Source organism: Petaurus breviceps, unplaced genomic scaffold (assembly GCF_028583685.1).
Source record: "Petaurus breviceps papuanus isolate PSGF00001 unplaced genomic scaffold, PetGlider_PUasm1.0 90734, whole genome shotgun sequence".
Lineage (NCBI taxonomy): Eukaryota > Metazoa > Chordata > Mammalia > Diprotodontia > Petauridae > Petaurus > Petaurus breviceps.
The window spans coordinates 6,447,191-6,459,164 of NW_027187327.1; positions in this window are offsets into that span (position 1 = coordinate 6,447,191).

Genomic DNA, 11,974 nt, shown 5'->3' on the forward strand with positions numbered 1-11,974 from the left:
CTCTCTTTCCCAGTCCAGTTTCCAGTGCATTTTATTTCTGAAATATAATTTTATTATAACATTTATTTGCCATGTTGATTTATGAAGATTTATGAAATTCTGACTCTCCCAATCTCATCCTCCAGGCTTATATATTTCATGATTACATAATCTTCACTTGTGATAATATCATTATGAAAAAGAGTAAGTTGTCTAGATGAATATTTTTCTCCTTTGTCTTCTTTCTTTCCCTCTTTCTTTCTCTTTCTTTCCTTCTTTTTTCTTCCTTCCTTCCTTTCCTTCCTATAGTTATAGCTCCAGATGGTTCAGTTAGTTCTTCCTCATCACCCCTTTGGCATTGACCCATGGTTGGGCCAGCAACAATTAAGACCCTTTTTAGTTTTGTCTCCCTCAACCCACCCTAGAATGTGATATGATAATTCCTTATCATTTTGGTCAAATTTGTCTCCTTCATTCATTGATTTTTTTCCTTGTTCTTTTATTGAAGTTTCTTATAGTTATTGAGGTGGTTTTAGTGGGAGATAAGCATAGCTTGAATTTTTCTTACCCATAGTTGACTCATTGTCTCTCTCATTGTGTGAATTCAATGAGACTATAACCTTTCTATCACTCCCATTATTTAAATACTTTAAGTAACCACTCATTTATTCTTTACTCTAAAGTCTTTATCTTAGATGAGTACCTCTGCAAAATGAAAAGTGGAATTTTCTAACATGCATGTAAGAGTCACCCCTTCAGAGTTAACTATATAAGGTTACTATTATATTAACTATATAAGGTGACTATTCAATTTCTAGGTCATTTAAATGGCTTCTTTTCTACCTATGTGCTATACATTATTTTAGATTGAATATTATTCTATTTCTCCATCCTACTGGAAAGCTAGGTTAAGTTGCAGGAACTCTTCTATCTTGGTTGAGATAATAATAAGAGCTAAATCATACACATAGAGAGTAAAACTTATATATACATGCATATATGTGTATACATATATATCATATAACATGTATACATATATACACGTAAACACATCTATTTTCTCTCTCTCTATATATATATATATACATATATAAACATAATACAGAAGAAATATCAAGAGCACAAATATAAATCCATACCAAGTAGTTGATATAAGTTATTTAGGTGAAGTGTCCTAACAGTTAGGAGATCTGGAAAGGATGGATGTAAGAGCTAGTATTTGATCTCTGCATTGAAGGAAGAGAGGGATTCTATTGGGCAGAGATGATGAGGGAGTAAATTCTAGGCATGGGGGAAATCAGTGAAAAATCATGCAGTAGGCATATCATATACTCTTGTCTGAAAAACAATGAAAAGGCCAGTTTGATTGGATTATAGAATAAGGGAGAGAGAAGCCATTTCTATTAAAATGGCTTTTCTTTATAACAGGATCTGACCTTTATGATGAAAAATATTTTCTTAGGCATCTTGCCCTTGTTCCAATCATTCAAAGGGGGAAAAAGATAATCTTCCCATATTGTGGAAAAACAACCATTAATCTTTCTTCTCTCTAAACTGCTGAGGGGCCTATTTTCAATTAAATAAGACCTTGTGTATACAGCTCTATTATGTGGAACAAGAAGTCTCCATCTTAAAGAACTGGTTCTTGAAGCAAGTATTTATTTTCCCTAAGAATGAAATAAGTGAACAACTATTGGGAGAACCAGTACTAACTGTTGTGAACTAGTACTCTTTATGATTAAAAAAACGCACTATTAATACAGTTGCAAGCTACATAACCAAATGAAATATCATTGATATTGCAAAGTTTTTCATGATTTCTCTTTTTTAGTTCTGCACTTTCCCCCTGAAAAATCTTTTTGTATAACTCTACTCTCATTTTCTTATATCTGTTCTGCAGAATGTAGCACTACAAGGAGGAGAATAATTTTTCCATATTAAAATTGTCTCTAGTCCAGCATTTCTTACTCATTTTGTGTCACAATCCCTGTGTCAGTATGATGAAACCTATACACCTGTTCTCATTATATTTTTAAGTGAAGAAAGTAAAATCCTTTGAATTACAAAGAAAACCAATTATATTGAAAAAAAGATTTTTTAATGGATCCGCTGAAAGCCTTCCATGGACATCTTGAATGTTCATGGATCTCAAGTTAAGAAAATGAAATGAAATTTTATTTTTCTAACATAAGTATATATTTTATTTATTTTTACAGTATTTTCTTAACTTCTATATCCATATATATACACACTTGGGATTACACAAAGATTCATTAATAGTCTTGCTTTAGAAAAATTCTTAGATTATGTTTTCAATGACATGCTGAACCTATTGAACTTTCCACAGCTATTTTTCTCTATGAGTTTCTATGGGATTCCAATTTTCACAAGAAGATCACGAGCAGATAGATCCCTGTACTAGGAGGCAAGAAAGGTCACCATTTGCCCCCCAGAAAAATCTCAATCTCTTTCTGCTTCATTTGTTTTCTATATTAATATCTAAGTACTGAGCAAGTTATAGAAACACAAGATTACAGAAATAAATCTAACTATTTTGCCAAGTGGAAAACAAAGCCACAGGGAGTTCAGTGATTTTCCAAAGGGCACACAAGTAATAATGATATGGATACAAATGGTATCCTAGGGGTTAAGAAGAATTTATAGGGCTGCCTTTCCAGAATTTCGTGAGGCCCCTTCTGAGGGTGAGACTCATTCTTAGTTCATTCTATAACTTGAGAGTTTCCTAAAGTCCTTCTTCACTTATATTGAAATATCATATAACTTCTCCTTAAATTGTAACAAAAGATGCTTTTATATCCCTTATCCTTGTCCTTAATCTTCAACCACATAACCCTAAAATTCTTATCATAAAATTCCCCCTCATCCTGTCCTTAATGTTTAAACAACATAAAAAACTCTAAAACCATAGCATCATCCTGAACAGACTGTATAGCTTTCTGTCTATATAAGCCTATCCCCCCCACCAGATGTCATTATCTTTTTACTCAGCCCCATGGCTACAGTAAAAGGCCTATGTGCTTTCACATAAATAAACCTCCTTTATTTATAGCCCTTTGGATCTCATTTCAAATTATAGGAGATGAAAATTAAATAATGATATGTGTTAAGAACATCCTGGGTTGATTTAGCTAAGCAAAGCTCTCTTGCCTGAGTTGCCCATTGAGGCCTGCCATCAAGAGAGAGTAAGCAACTAGAGTTCTTTTTTCTGTTTTGGGCTTTGAGAACCAGGAATTAAAATCAACTTGAGCCTCTAGTGTCCTATGAAAAGTCTTGAGTATGGTTTTATCTGTTTTTTTAAAAGGAAAAAATAGCTTGACTTGCATAAAAGGGAATTGGAGTCACGTGAGAAAGCATCAGTCATGTGAAAGAAGCTAGGGGACATGCTTGTGGGACACTGAAGGACTGGGGCACGCATAGAGATTCTATATTGTTCTACTACCAAATGACATAATATTTGTAAAGAACTTAGAACGTGGCACAAAGTAGGCACTTAATAAATGCTTATTCCTTTCACCTCTTCTCTGGCACATAATTTGGTGCAGTCTCTTTTTTTTCCATTGGCTATATAGCTGCAACTAAGTATGTTTTTAAAATAACTTCACTCAGAAATTCAGATAGCTCTTCTATGACTTCTGTGTGATGATAGATTCCTTCACCAATAGCATGTAATAACAGAGGAGGACCTGAATGCTGCTTCTCTATCCCCTCCTTCTGGACCATATGGCCCCAAGAAAAGGAATTGAAGTAATAACCTTTTCCTTTATCCTTTTGCATACTGGATGCAGAGAGTAGAGTCTCTAACCTGGAATCTTAAGCCATCGGGATCAGACATCCAGGAATTCAGGTCAGGTATTATAGCCAGTCTAGCAGTGAAGCCATGAAAAGTAAGAGTCTGAGGAAACCAGCCCAAACCGGTTTTGGAATCTAACTTAATAGACCTGTTATGGGGAAGTAAATAAAGAGAAACCATTAAAAAAGACTACTGAAAAGACATGAGTAACCCTAGAGAAATCTGTATTTTGAATGGTTGTTACAGCTATGTTAGTTTGCGCTGCAGATAAACTAGCACCTGCTTAGTATATTTTGTACATAACATCTCAGCATGGATGAATTTTCAATTTTGGAGTAAGGCAAAGAGTTATTTTGGTGGTGGAAATGCAAAAGGATCCAGTGGAGTCTCCAATATTCAAAATTAATAAGAGGGAATATATATTAAAATTAATATATATCAAAATTAATAAGAGGGAATATATAATAAGAGGGAGGGAGGAATGGAGGGAGGGAAGAAGGAAGGAAGGAAGGAAGGAAAGAAGGAAGGAAGGAAGGAAGGAAGGAAGGAAGGAAGGAAGTAAGGAAGGAAGGAAGGAAGGAAGGAAGGAAGGAAAGAAGGAAGGAAGGAAGGAAGGAAGGAAAGAAGGGAGGGAAGGAGGGAGGAAGTAAAAAAAAGGAAGGTAAACATGCATTTATTAAGTATCTACTATATGCCAGCATATATTACATGCTTTAGAAAAAAATTTCTTATAGGAACTGATCTAGCCCATGAGACTAAGCTCTCTGTCAAGACTTTAGTGATGTAATAGGGACTAACAGCCCTGAGGTGTTCGAAGAAATATAAGTATATTTATTTTTTATTAATTAATTTTTGTTTTATTTTTAACATTAATTTTTACAAGATTTTGAGTTACAAATTTTCTCATCTCTCCCCTCCTGACTACCCCAAGATAGCATGCATTCTGATTTTTCCATCCCCCAGTCTGCCCTCCCTTCGATTTAATGTCCCCTCTTATACCCCTACCCTTTACTTTTTTGTAGGGCAAGACAGATTTCTCTATCCCAATGTATCCATACCCACATCCTCAGTGCAAGTAAATGAATACTTAGCACCTTGTTTCAGTTATTTAATTATTTAGCACTTTGTTTCTGTTCAAATTTCTTTGAAGCTTGCCTGTGATTATATCGTCTTTGTTAAGAAATAGAACCTGTGAATCCCACAGTGGGAGGGACTTGCCAAAGACAGGAACAGGAAGGGCATAAGAGGTGGGAGGAACTGGAAGGAATTGATGATATAAAAGGAGAAGCACAAGCTGGGACTGAGCAGAACTGAGGAGAACAGTTGTGGTGGCTGGCACTCTTTTTGTCTGTTCTGTCTGTGTTCATTTGCATTTGTGATATAATCCCATATTCCACATCAGATGTGGGTCCTACTATACCCAAAGGCAACATTATGTAGAAAAATTAGTCAGCAACCAGCTATTGTGTACCTTCTATGTTTCAGGCACTATGCACTGGGGATACAAAGAAAGGTGAAAGACAATCCTTGATATCAAAATGCTAAATGTTACACATGTATATTTATTTCAACCCATGAAATGAGGAAGAATGAGGGGAGGATTGCCATCAAAAAAGCTATGAACACAGAATCCTGTTTTAAAAGTGACTTTTCGTAATATCATGAGGTTCATGTAAATGTTCTACTAGATACCACAGCTCCTATTAGAACATAATCTGCTACTAGACTTAATCATATTAGTGGCTCACATTAATATACTGCTTTAATGTTTGTGAAGTGTTTATATACATTATCTCATTTGATCCACATATCAATACTATTAGGTAAATGTTATTTTCATTGCCATTTTATAGATGAACATATTAAAGATAAAAAAGGTTAAATGAGTAGACTAGGTCAATCCAACCAATAAAGATCTGGGGTAGGGTTTGAACCCAAATAATTCTGACTCCTAGTCCAATAGAGTTTCATGAGAGCAGTTTGTGCCTTAATTGTCTTTGTATACCACAGTGCCTACAAGATACTCTGTAAGTACTTGAAAAGAAATTGTTTAATTCCTAACAGTTATGCTTTAAGATTTGAAAAGTACTTTTATGAATAAAACTTCTTAAAATGGGTACCACAGTAATTATTATCCTCATTTTACTGATAAGGAAACTGACTCTGAGTGGTTAAGTGATTTTCCTATGATCCACATGAGTAGGTACATATCTATGATGGAATCAGAAGCGAGGTCTCCTGCCTGTAAATCCAGCACTATATTTTCTGTAAAAGATTGTTTCCTTATATGAAAGTTTTTCAAGAAGCAAATTTACAAGGTGCTTTGAAGGAAGTAATTTTAAGTTCTTAAACTCAGCCCCCGTTGCCACCATGATGTGAGTTCTCTGAAATTTACCCCCAAGTACAAGTTTTAAGGCATTCTATGGATCAGTTCTCACTGAGAACCATAACTCATGATCCCTTGTCAATGTATGTTCTTTTACTGGTCAATTAAAGAAGAAATTTTTTAATCAAGTAGAGTTAAATAATAAGAAAAGTTTCCCTCATCCACAAGTGGATTATATCTCTCACTATTTACCACACAAACTAACAGAAAAAGGAACATATACTCAGAACATGTGTTGCCAGAGGGGAAAATATATATATACACACACATATATATGTACATATATAGAGAGAGAGTGTACACACATAGAGTAGAGAATACATTTGACTAGAAAGAATGCATAGAGGGGCATATAGTTGAACAACATTCACATCAGGATATATGGAACTTACATGTCATTTCAAGTGTCATATTCAATACTTGTGAGCTACCAGTGTTCTCTAGTGATGTCACCATTGTACTCTGTTCTCTACAAAGCATTGCATTGTATTTTCTGAGGGCTGGATTTTCACTTTCTATTAAATTGTCTCCACTAGATATTTCTACTGCTCTCATTGTCAGAAAGTTGCACTCTGCTACCATATTCATGATTACAGTTATTCAACTTCATAAGGGTTCCCTGCATTACCTAGAAGGGGATAGAGAGTCTAAGAATTAGATGCTACAAACAACATAGCAAAGAAATAATATGAAATCTTTGTCTTATAAACAACAAGTTCATATGCTCTTGGAGAATATGAGTACATTCATATCGTCATTTTTGTAATAAATTAAATGAATAAAGAAGATAAGAGAAGCTTGTTATAAGATTAGGCCTGCTGATCTTGAGACCACCATGACAATTTCCCCTTAAAAGAACCTATAGCTTATGGAATCTAGGCATGGGAAAATACTGACAATAATATTTTAAAGTTAGTACAGCTGAATACCCCCAAAATAATTTCATTCCAACAATTGGCTTGTTTTTCTCCCTGTGTACCCCCACAAAAATCCTAAGTGCCCTGAATCCTGACATGAAATGTAGCCAACTCTGGACAGTCACTAAAATGAAGTTATAAATATCCCACCATCAATTTTAACAGATGTTCTCTTCTAGCGGAAGCACACCTTCTCGGCTGAGTGGACCCATTTCTTTGTGCTCCCCAATGAAGCACCAACCTTAGGCAAGTTTTACTCTGTTAGTTTTTCTGAGCTGTACATTGGGTCCCTTTCTTCCTTTCCCCTTCTCCCTCTCTCTTCTTCTCCTTTTCTTCTCTCCCAGTTCTCTCTATTGATTGACAGTAAAACTTAGCATTGAATTGATCCACGTTGTTTTACATATTATTCTTGGCATCTAAACTCATTAAGGGGCTATTTTCCCTGGCATCTCTAGCTGGTCAACTGACCTTTCTTTAGATATAAATTGGGTCCCTGGACAAGAATTTAACCTAGTGACAGCTGCACCTACATAAGAGGAGTATTGCATTGTGAGCCTAGTCGTAGAATCTAGGGCCAAATAGTGGAACCCTATTTCCTATCAGGAGGAGTCCTCTCTAGTGCCACAGGACTATCAAAAAACAAAGTTGCAATTAACATTCTACTGCCTCTTCCTAGATTAGTGGCTTATAGAAGATCATGAACTTCTTTTTAATTAGGATGTGGTGACTTGTTTAGGTTATAGTCAGGGGTTATATACTGTGTCTCCTGGCTTCCAAACCTAGTTATCTTCTAAATGCCACCTTTCTTTGCAGATTATAAACCACTGTATGAATATGTTATTATTTTTTCTCTAATTTCTCTCTTTAATTTTCCATTTAGGTACAACTTCTTTTTGTCTTGTGATTTAATTTATTACAAGATTGGCATTACAGATGTGCTTTAGTTTTAACAGAAAGCATGTGAATTTGGTTGTAAGACAAAGATCTCATGTTTAGAGTATTAATTATTATGTTATTTGTAGCGTCTACTTCGTAGACTTTTTGTTTTATTCTATTATTACTCTGCTATCACTTCAGATTGAAAAAGAGGGGCACAAAATAGAGCTGCTTTCGTCCCCCATAGGTCACTAGAACACCAAATTTTATCCGTCATTGTCTTGCCCTTTTATTGAGATTTAAGAATTTAGCAAACATGCTGCTCACACAGAAGACAAAGTTCGTGCCTGGGTCTATGCTCAAAGCCTTTCTAACTATAAGAAATGTCAAAGCTTGTGCCCCACTGTCAAAGCCTTTTAAGAAACATGATCAATCCCACATCCTCATGGATAAGGATGTCTCGGGGAAGGGGGGGCAGCATAATCCAGGCAAACACATGCACACACACACACATGGCACACACACAAATAAATATACATATATAATTACATGCTAACTTTCTAATCACATATTTTCTTTGACAATTACATTTGAATAAATAAAATATCATATACTTTTAAATGTACCTGAAAGCTATGTGTGAAATATAGCTATCTTCCTATAGCCTAACTTTTAGGCAGTCTCTTATAGGTTTTGGCAAACTTACTTTATGTTATTTTGTTACTTGGTCATCATAAAATTCAAAGTTATAATAAAGAATTAAGACTGATTTTGTAAGAGGCAGAGATAGAAAGAAGAGTTGAGAGAGAGAAAGGGGGGGAGAAAACAAGAAAGGTGGGACGAGGAAAGGAGGTGGGGGAATGGATGAGTCATCCTTTTATTTTATTTTATGGACTACATTTTTCTTTATGAGCTTTTTTTCCCCTTTAATAGCACTCATCTCCTTATTCACAAAAAAAATATGAATATTTCAGTGAGACAGCAAAAAAAAAAAACACTTCACCCAGTTGGAAATATATAATGGTTTAAAATTACTCTTCATGTTCACTTTTGTAGAATTCAAGGTGAAAACTGCTTTGTGATCCTGAGCTATACATGTCAATGGAGTGGCTCAGATTTCAATCACAGAATTATTACCCCATTGATTTAAAAAGGGGTGGGGTGGGGGGTAAAGTCTTGGAAGCTGTTCCATTTTAAAATGCAAAGATAAGCCCATGTGTAATTTCCATGTGATTTTTTTTTGGGGGGGGGGATATCTAACCTGATTATGATTTTGATATAGGACTAATAGACTATGCTTTAATAGACCTACTAACAAGACAAGCTTTGATGAGGAAAACCACTGGGAATTATGGGAAGATAAACTCGTGTTAGAATCCAGAGAAGTCCAAATCTCCAACCACTAGTAAAACTCAAAAAATTCAAATGGAAAGAAAGAAGGAGAGAAGGAAGAAATCAGGAAAGGGAGAGAGAGAGAGGGAGGAAGGGAGGAAAAAAGAAAGAAGAAAGGTAGGAGGGAAGAAAAAGAGAAGAAAGAAGGGAATAAAAGGGGAAAGGAGGGAAGGGAGGAAGAAAAGAGGGAAAGAAGGAAGGAGGGGGAAAGGAGGGAAAGGAAGGAGGAAAGAATGAGAATAGAAGGAAGGAAGGAAGGAAGGAAGGAAGGAAGGAAGGAAGGAAGAAATCGACTATAAATTCTTGGAAGCTAGGTGGTACAGCAAACAGAGTTCTTGGTCTAGAGTTGGAAAGAACTGAGTTCAAAATCATCCTAAGACATTTACTAGCTTTATGACCCTGGACAGGTCACAACCTCTGCTTCCCTAAGTTTCCTCAATTATAAAATTGGGATAATATTAGCACTTATTTTGCGGGGTTATTTTGAGGATCAAATGAGGTAAAATTTTAAAAACACTTAACACAGTGCCTAGAACATAGTAGTCACTTAATAAATGTTTATTTCTGGCCTTCCCCCACCCAATCCAAAGCTATACAATAAATAAATAAACATAAACTACCAGAATTCCTCAGAAACATAGAATAGAGATAAGTTAGAATATAGTACAAAAGAAGGCATAGTACAAAAGGCATAGTACAAAACAGCCCCAAGATTATTGGAGAAGGCCCTGAAATGAAACTAGACAAGAAGCAGCCCCATACTATGGCAGCAAAAGAAAGGACAAGGGAGGCCTTGAGTAGAGCCCAGCATAGAGGCATAAAGAAATCCTCAGTAACAGGGCAGCTCTATTATCTAGGTCACAGCAAAGAAAAATGAAAACCTAACATTCTAGAATCCTGGTCCTGAACCACAGTCAGAAGACAAAAGCAAATAATTCCTTCCAAATGTAGGGCCTAGCCTTAGACACCATACTCAACATCAAGCAGAGCCTGCCCATATCATCCAGGAGCACAAAAGTGTTATTTGTGCTCAGCACAGGACCCTAACTGAGACACTGAGGCTGGTGATATAAACAAAACAAAGAAAATATCAAATACTATAAAGAAATATTTTAGAACGAGAATGTCCTGGGGACAAATCTTAAAGAGTATAATTTCACACGAAGTTCAAGCAGAACTCAGAGAAAAAAAATATCCTGGTCACAAGGATTACAAGAGTTCCTGAATAAAAAGAAACAAGCAATGTAAAATAGAATAGCTAATGAAGAAAGAATGACAAAAATATTAGAACAGGGGTGGAAAAACTGTGGCCTCAAGGCCATATGTGGCTCTCTAGGTCCTCAAGTGCAGCTCTTTGACTAAATTCAAATTTCAATGAGTAAATTCCCTTAATAAAAGAATTTTTTTTCTGTAAAACTTGGACTCAGTCAAAAGGCTGCATCCAAGGACACAGAAGACTACATATGGCCTCAAGGCCATAAGTTCCCCACACCAGTCTTAGAACATACAGTAGCAAAACTTCCCCAAGAATTGAACATCCTGAGAATCAGAACAGTGCAAATGGAAAGATTGGAAAAAGAAAACGGATGACAAAGGGAAGACTGAATTACTAAACTACTATTTTTCCTTAATCTCTTTCAAGGAAATAATGACCATCAATTTTAAAGGATATAGCAAAAATCTTAGACCAGATACTTAAAATTAAAGAGAAGTATGAGAGCACCCAACAACCTCAGTGTGTTCATGTTGCCTAGACAACTGTGTAGAAATAAGCACAATTAAGCTTTCTGTTAATTTTTCATTTTCTTCTTCCTTTGTTTCTTCCAGTTTTTGTTGGGTGGAAAGAGGAGTTGGTAATGGTCATGCCAAAAAAAAAGCTGTGTAATTAATGTGTTTTAAAAAAATAAATAGAGGAGAAGAGGGACAACGTTCAGAAGGAGGCATAGATGGAAAGATCAGTTTTGGAAATATGGCATTTACTTTTTGAAGTAGTTTATTCTATGATTTGGATATTTGAGAGTTCCTGTAAATCATCTTTTTATGTTCTGATATAGATATGCATTTTTGGTGTTTAAGTTTTTATTCATTTCAATAAGAAGCATCTATCAAGCACCTACTATATGTTAGGAAGTATGCTAAGTTCTGGGAATACAAGGAAAGACCGAAAACATTTCTTGCTCTCAAGGAACTTGTGTTGTAATGGGAGAGATAATATTTATCTCTAGGACACTTTTTTGTTCTACTTCAACTTCTTATGAAGTAATCTCTTTTGAGGTTTATTCCTTAGTATACTTATTCTGAAATATTTCTTCATAGTATTTGATGTTTTCTTTACTTTTCTCATATTACCAGCTTCAGTGTCTTGGATAGGGTCTTATGTTTAGGTCTAACTCCTGCATTCCTGAAATTTGATAAATGTTTGTTGTTGTTTAAACATTTCAATCATGGCTAACTCTTCATGAGCTCATTTGGGGTTTCTTGCTAAAGATGCTATTTATTTCTCCAGCTCATTTTATAGATGAGGAAAATGAGGAGAATAGGGTTAAGTGACTTGTCCAGGATCACACAGCTAGGAAGCATCTAAGACTGGATTTGAACTCATGAAGTTGAGTC